Source organism: Arvicanthis niloticus, chromosome 7 (assembly GCF_011762505.2).
Source record: "Arvicanthis niloticus isolate mArvNil1 chromosome 7, mArvNil1.pat.X, whole genome shotgun sequence".
NCBI lineage: Eukaryota > Metazoa > Chordata > Mammalia > Rodentia > Muridae > Arvicanthis > Arvicanthis niloticus.
This window is the reverse complement of record NC_047664.1, coordinates 39,989,253-39,997,509: the sequence shown is the minus strand read 5'-3', so window position 1 is coordinate 39,997,509 and position 8,257 is coordinate 39,989,253.

Here is an 8,257-nt window from a genome sequence, read left to right as displayed (position 1 = left end):
GGCACGCGCGCTGCAAAAGCTCTGCTTCCCATGGAGACACCAGCGTCTCTCTCAAGGCCTTCAACAGACTGGATGAGATCTGCTAGGTTTTCTGCCATGTAGCAAAATACCTAAAATAAACAACTCGAGGATTTATTATGATTCGCAGTTTCCCAGGGCTCAGCCTCTCTCAGTCGGAGTCTTTGTTGTGACTACATAATACACAGTATAACAAGTTAGAAGGAGGAAAGTCTGGGGTCAGAGCATCTGCTCAAAGGCTAAGTGCCTTTGCTGCGCAAACCCTACGACCCAATACCCAAGCCAGGTCCTGAACATGCCTGCAAAACCAGTATCCATGAGAGTGGAGACAAGAGGAAGGCTGGGGCTGGCTACCTGCCCAGCTCCAGGTCTAGGGAGAGTCCCTACCTCACAAGAATAAGGTGATAGATGATAGAGGGAGACACTCAGTGACTCCCTCTGACCTTTGCACACGTGCACAAGTGCACTGCCACACCAACACAGACACAAATCCCACACACATGCATATGATGTACCCAGACCCACAGCCACAAAGTTACATACTCCATACACACGCATACTATGCACACACACACACACACATACACACAGAGGCACGTACCCCATACACGTGTGTACTGAGACACTTGCATTCATAGAAGCACACATATACATGTATACTACATATACTCATCCCCACACAGGCACATACATGTACTTACACACACACACACTCACACACATGCACTGGCACAAACCCCATAGACATGTGTACTATGTGCACTCATACAAACACTGAACCTGTTGTCTAAGTTAAGGTTTCTATTGCAACAACGAAACGCCCATGATGAAGAAGTAAGGTTGGGAGGAAGGGGCTTCTTTGGCTCACGCTTCCACATCACAGTTCATCATCAAAGGAATTCAGGACAGGACTCAGTCCTACTCAAGCAGCAGACACCTTTACCCACTGAGCCATCTTGCAGACTTTTAAACTTTTCTTCCCAGCTTTGGCCAATAATTCTCACTATGGATTTAACTAAAGCAGTCACCAAAGACCATACCGCAGCCTGAACTTTGTGCTGCCAAATTCATTTGTCCCCTTTAAACTCAGCTTGCCTCGGTGTCTTTGGACATGAGCAAAGTGCAGAGAAAGTCATTGAAGGTGAGTTCAGCTCTTGATGGAATCCACTGGCAGCTTCTCTCCTGGGTTCCCACAGAACCACTCACCAAGCTCTGCTTAAACACCCAGAACTACCTTCCTGCAACATTTGTCTTCTGGTCACTGTCACAAAACACCTGACAGAAACAACTGAAGGGGAAACGGGCTTGTGTTGGCTCGGGATTTCTGAGCTTTTGATCCACAGTCCTAGGATCTGTTGGTCTCTGTCTGGTTCGTAGTGAGGTAGGACTATGTCACAGTGGGAACATGTTGGGAAGGTGCTCACCTTGGGGACAGGTAGCAAAGAAAGGGATCCCATATTAGTTGTCTTTCTCTTTTAATTCTGTCTGAGCCCCAATCTCTGGGAAGGTATCACAGACAGGCCAGGTCTCCCCCGGTTCCCAGACAATGATTTCTGGAAGTATCTTCACAGAGAGAAAGCTAAGTCTTGTTCATTTTCTAGGTACTTCCAACCCAGTCAGGTTGATGCTCAAGATCATGCACAGGTGCTATGGCCTGTAGCCTGAAGGCCCAAGAGAATACATCTGGGGCTGCCCTTTCCTCAGGTCCCCTCTTTCTCTCCTCACATATGAGGGCCCCCTGGATCTGTCTGGGATTATCCAGAGGCTCCAGAAGCCTTCAGCGCCCAACAGAGCCCCACTCCACAGGGTTCGTTGACATGAAAGCCCGGCTGTGCTTCCAACGTGGAGAATGGATCTCTAGGTAGGAAAGTAGCAAGGGCCGTGGCCACCTTCACTTGGGACTTTAAGAAGCACAGTTCTTCACTCCACCTCTCCTCACAGGCTGGGAAACACATCACGGGGCTGCAGAGCCCACACTGGAATCAAAAGGGCCAGTCATCTGTCAGCCTCCCCCCATGGCAGGGTCTCTAGTGGTCTCTAAGATATCAGGCCTGTAAGGTTCAAATCCAAGGGTTTTCTCTTACATCTCCAGTTTCACGGCATCTGGAGCATCTTCAAAGACTCCTTTTTGGTTCTGCTGAGCTTGGCTAGCCAGAGCTCCTCTCAGAGTCACATGTCTGCCTCAAAAACCACTTGTGACTGAGCAGACTGGGGACCCAAGCACCTGGCAGCTCTGTCTGTCTTATCTCCACCATGCTTCACATGACAACCTGCAGCCCTCGGTCAGCAGTGCCTCCTGACAGCTGTGCCTTCTGCCTATCATTCATCATAAAGAGGCCCCTACAGAAGTTTGAACGCTCTGCTGCCAAATTCCTCCCCGAAACAATACTTTTGGAGGTTTTAGAAAAAACAAACATCTTACTTTCAAAATGTTTCCTTTGGCAGAAGCAAGGGCTGCAGAGGAGTGGCGGGGAGCCCGTCTGCCCTCTCCTCACTGGATCCAGGCCCCTCTGGACTTGTGCTCAGGAGCCTGTGTCACCTGTTCACACTCTGTCTGCAGCCCAGATCCTGGGATGACAGCTCTTGCCTCCTCCCTGAGGCCTTGGGACAAGCGCTGCCCTGACTGGGGAGCAGCAGCTAAGCTCTTATGGCTCTCATCCTGCATGGAGCTGGTCCTGATCACCTCTGAGCAGACACCCAGAGCCCATCCTTCCACAGTGCTCATGCATCTAGGCCCCCACTTGAGCTGCCCTTCCCAGCGCTCTCCCCTCAAGCTCCATTCCAGCCTGTTCAGGATGCCAACCTCACCTCTGCAGAGTTCATCCACCACCTCAGCCCAGAGGCCCTGCTGAGGAAGAAGGTAGCCCCTCTCACATGCAACTTAACAGTTGATAGCCCTCAGGAAGGCAGGGATCCCTGGCTGAGTAGGCATTTCCTCTAGAAAGACATGGGTCCTCTTCCTCAGAACTTGCTGCTTGCCACACACCTGGTAAGTCACTGTGAGCTCGACACTTTGACGTTTTCCGCTGATGACAAGCACCTCATAGGACACTAGCAGATATTTATTGAGCATTTACGTGAGGCCTGGGTTATGGATTCCATTAATTAAGTACTGAGTTCACCTTCAAACCAAGCCTCCCATGTAGGTGTTATGGTCGACCCAACCCCACAACAAGACCCTGCTTCTTGCTTGTAGACACAGTGCTGAAGTATCCATGTTCCTATTGATAAAGGTTATCTAAGGTACTTCCTGTCTCTGCCTGTCTCCTCCACCCTCTGCTGTGCTTAAGTGGAGAAACAGCTGTTTTTATTATAATGGAGAGGGTGAGTGTGTTGGGGGTGGGGAACATGACATCAGCATTTCCATAAACAGGAAAGAGAGCTGTCCTCCCTTATAGATGTCCTCCCTATAGAAGTCCTCCCTTATAGAAGTAAGTCCTCCCTTATAGAAGTAAGTCCTCCCTTATAGAAAGGCTCCCTTACAGTAAAGCAAGTTGGAATCAGAGATTTAGCCTGTTCTGTCGTGCTTTGATGAGGATGAAGCTCTGGCTGCACACTCAGTCAGCCATGGCCACATCCACATAGCAGACAGCACCGGAAACCTTGTGCCTCTCCTGGCCAAAAGGAATGGCTCACTGTGTCTAAGGCAGCCCCTCCTCAGTGGAGAGTCCCCCATCTGTGGCCAAGGGCCATCCCAGCCTCCAAACTCATGCCCTCCCCCACTTTGTGATAACCCTGTTGCCATCAGAATGGAAACATGTTTTTTCCTGGGATTCAGAGAGGATGAGAAACAGCCCACCCAGGGCTGGAGTTTGGAGAATCTTGGGTGAAGTTTCCTTGGAAACAATAGCTGTGGTTCTCTGCCTGGAGACTCACAGCACAGCCTAGCGTGGCACAAACAGGTTCCTCTCGCTGTCCCCGCTGCAGCCCAGTTCTTTGCAGTGACTCAGAGCGTAGGTCAGACAAAGCACTCAAACAGGAGCCACATGCAGCAGCACACACCTGCAGATGTCAGAAGTCACTGTGCTCCAGGAGGAACTCTGGGGGCATCTGGCTCAATCCCTGTCCCCAAGAGGCCTGGCACCTAGTCCAGCACTGATCCTGGATTGTATGTCCTTGGGATTTAAATCCAGAGCACTAGAGTGGATGCTCTCAAGTGGAAAGTTACAGACCAGAGAGAGTGCTGCACAGACCCTGGAGTTGGGGCCCTTGGGGGTCAGCAGCCTCTCTCACTGACAGCTCCATGGTTTCTAGAGAGAGGTGGACCTGGATCAAGAGCAGGCAGGAATACGGGGCAGGAGAGGGGCTGGGTACACATGCTTCTTAGCCAGGTAGCCTCTGCCTTGTTTGATGGTCCCTTGGGCCCTGAGGAACTCTGTCACATGGCAGCCCAAGCCACTCAGCAATGTTGCAAAGGACAATGTCAGAGAGGCAGAGCCACCTGGGAATCTGACTTCTGGATAGTTTGCCCCTTTCGCCTCTATGTGAGAGGCGGGAACACTTGGCTAAAAAATTTGCTCTGAACCCTAGAAGGGGACTTGGGATGGCAGGGCAGGACCTTGTGGGCTGTTGATTGCCAGTGCAGGGCAGGAGGAAGAGCCACCTGGAAGGAGCTGGGCTGATATCTCCTGTGTAGCCTGGCCTGGTTCCTCCCCTATGGTCTGATTTGTTTATTTTGTTGTTTGTTTGGGTTATTTGTTATTTTAGTTTTTGTGGGTAAAGGGACCTTGGATCTCTGAGAACTATTCAGCCAAGATAGGGCCTGATGCCAGGAACAGTCCTCAAGTCTCTTCAGTACCCTTTTCTACCCTATCGGTGGCTTTAATGGGGTATTATTTCCTTCTCGGAGATCAATTTCATCAACACCAAAGCTTTAGTTAGGTTCAACAGCACTAGAAATGTAGGCACCAACTACCAAACTACCATGAGTTTTCTCTGCAACAGAAGAGGGAGACATGTGTCAAAGAACTAGGGAGCCATGGATGGTTGTTTGGTCTCAGGAGAGACCAGGGCCCAGGATTTATTTGCTAGTCTCCACCACAGAAGGTGGCTGGTACATTCAGGTGAGTAACTGAGTACATGAATGTGCACAACTAGAGAGCTTGCTTCATCTATGTCAAGGCCCTGGGTGCAAAGCTCTACAAAATAGGTGTATAAACCAACTACTTACTGATAACTCAACAAATGTATCTGAAACTATTCTTTGGCCTATATGTTATTTTCCCACTTTTTAATGATGAAGGCAAATTTGCATACTGATGTAATGAATGCACTTGTCTATTTGCATAAAGAACTGAATGTTGGCCGGGTGTTGGATGCTGCAGGATGCAGAGCATCTTCAAGCTTCACTGAGCTAGTTGATATCTTGATTTTTGTAACCTCAGTGCTGCAACTGCAGCTTCACATAAACACGCACAACACAGAACAGCAGCAGAAGGTTGGCATCAAAACTCCTGTGACCATATTTTATGAAATGCAAGCCAGTAGCTCAGATAATCGATTTTAAAAACAAGCAATCCAACACAATGCAAACCCATGACACAATCAATACCCACATGCTGAGGAATGACATTTAAAAGTATTATAAGTCTTCATTTTCTGATTTTAGGCTATTATGTTTCCATATGAGCAGAAAACTTTGCACATATAGTAAAATCACAGCAATTTACAATACCCCAAACTCTCGCATTTGAGCCAAGGTGCTTTGGGCAGCTTTCATTGGTGCTGTGTGGCTGGACCACACTCGAAGTACAAAACATGTGTTTTACATCTTCAGAATCAAGGTCACAGTGAAGTTGTATGAAGCAGTGTGGGTGAGCACCACCAGAGCATCTCGGTCTTTGTTTGACTTTGAATTGATGTTTGGTCACTGCATGTCCGAAAAACTTTTATTGGTGTCAGATTTATCATAACCTCCCCCATTCAGTTACGCAGCCCTGTTCGAGGTGGTGACCCATGGGTGAAAAGCTGTACTCCAGCCCACAAGAAAGTGCTGTGTGCCTGCCTCGGAAGCCCCAGAGACTAAAGGTTTCCCACTCAGCATCGTGATCCAATGGATTCTCGCTGGGGCTTCTGAATCTGACTATTTCCCTCACTGGCCCAGAGTGGCTGATGAGGATGGAGATGGTCCATCACCAATGTGAGTGCCAGACGCAGCTGAGAGGGCACCAGCTCAGTCTAAGCAGATCAGCACAGCAGCCCTTGACCAGGCTGGCTGTAGTGAAGCTACCCAAGGGATGCCCGCTGAGGTTTCTAAGAAGTCAGAGGGGAGCACTTTCAGCTAAGGAGGACTATTGCTATCACTGTCATCATCGTCATTATCACCTTATCTTGTGCTAGCATAAGGCCCCACATTGTGCCTAGTGTCAGGACCTCAGGCAAGGCTAGACACAAAGTTGGGCAGAGGCACTGCACGGTGAAGAGCCTGTTACTAAAGGAAGATCTACCTCCTAGTTCTGTCATCCTGGGCTCCCTGAAAAGTCAGTCCCCAAAATGTCAGCACTATCATCAGAACTAAGAGGAATAAATCCCAACCCACAGACTCAGGGAGGCGTCTACTGTAGACACCTAGGGTCTGGCCCAGCCCTCAATGGGGCCTACAGACTGACTCTCCACTCACTGGGGGAGGGCTCAGTGAGTGGGCATAGAAGGGTGGAGGAGGTGCCTGGGTGTTGGTTGACTCATCCCTGTGCTTGGTGGAGGGAAGAGCTGGGATGCCCCTCCCAGGTCATCCTGTTTCCCCATGGAGAAGACAGTGCTGGTCCACCCACACAGCACCATGGGGCTCACTGTGCAGAAGCAGGACCAGCTCCCTCAGACTTGCTAGAGGCACGGCCCCACACACAGAATGAAGCTGAATAGTACCTGGGTCTCTGAGTGGCTCTGCCACTGACTGTGACAGAACTTCACAGACCCTGATCACCGGAACAGGGTGGGGGATGGGCTATGGACAAAACTATCTTTCATTACAAAAATTATTTCCACACTGAAAAAGGCAAGGATAACAAAAATTGCTTGCTTCTTGATTACACCGAGCAACTTCAGGGGCATGGCAGACGTAGGAGCCTCTCAGGCCAGAGTCACAGGAACAGCAGTGTCTTCATCTGAGACTGCCTCTAGGAAGCCACACAGCTCTGCAGACTCCAGGTAGAGTTAGACTATATTGAAAACTGTCCAGAACCCCATCTCAGACTGATGTCTGAGCCTGGGCCCCCTTGTTACCCACAGCAGACAGCATTTGGGGTGGTCAGCCCCAGCTTTGGAGAGTAGGTATGTGATAAGCATATGTGGCCAGCTGTAGAGACCTTCTGTGCTGCCCTAGGCATCCAATTCCTGGGTAAGTCAAGGCATGAAGAGGAGTCACGCTGCAGTTGACGACCTACAGCATGTGGCTCTTGCCAAGGAGTGGAGCTGCAGAGAAAAGGCATGTGCCTTCTGCCCAAGTCTACCTGCTCAGTTGATGGGGAAGGCAGGATCAGCTTGGAAGAAAGGTGAGTTGTGCCTGCTGCTCTTGGTCATGAGCTAGCTGAAATGTCCCCAGGAGCTGCTGTGTCCCCAGGAGCTGTTCTCTGTCTCCGGGCTCTGCACAGCACAATGACCTCTGCCAGCTCTGCCTTGAGCCATGCCTGGAGCTGTTACTGGAAGAGGAGCAGGTGGGGCTTTTGATGGCCAAGCATGACTTTCACTCCTTGGAGAAGACAAAGGTGGTCCAGCAGGTGAGACCTTCTCACTCCTTGTGTCTTGGGAACAAGTTAGTAAGGAAAGGGACATGTTTATTCCTCTGTGACCTGTAAGGAGCAGGCCTCTGAAAGGGACTATATTGGGCCCGCTGTGATGTATAGAAGGGAACATCTCTGAGACCCAATTGCTCCCCCCAAATTTCTTGTACAGCCATGGAGAGTCCTGGGGCTGAGTCAGCCAGCTTAATTCACTCAGAGGGAATGTTCTGGGCCTTGGGGTGGGGACAAAAGGCAGACCACACTGACCTCCCATAAATTCAAGATAATGTCATGGATTAGAACTATGGATTCTTGAACTTGGTTCCATAAGTATGAGCCTGCCTTTTTCTAGTGGGAAGTTGTGCAAGTAGTCTGTGCCTCAGTTTCCCTTTGGTAGAGCAAGAATGAAGGTACTGCTTGTCCCTTAGGGAGAAGCTCAAGGAGCTGGGTTCTGGTGTTGAACCTAACATTTGTTCTTCCTCTCTCTTGACCCCTTCACTTCTGCTGCGCGTACCAACGTC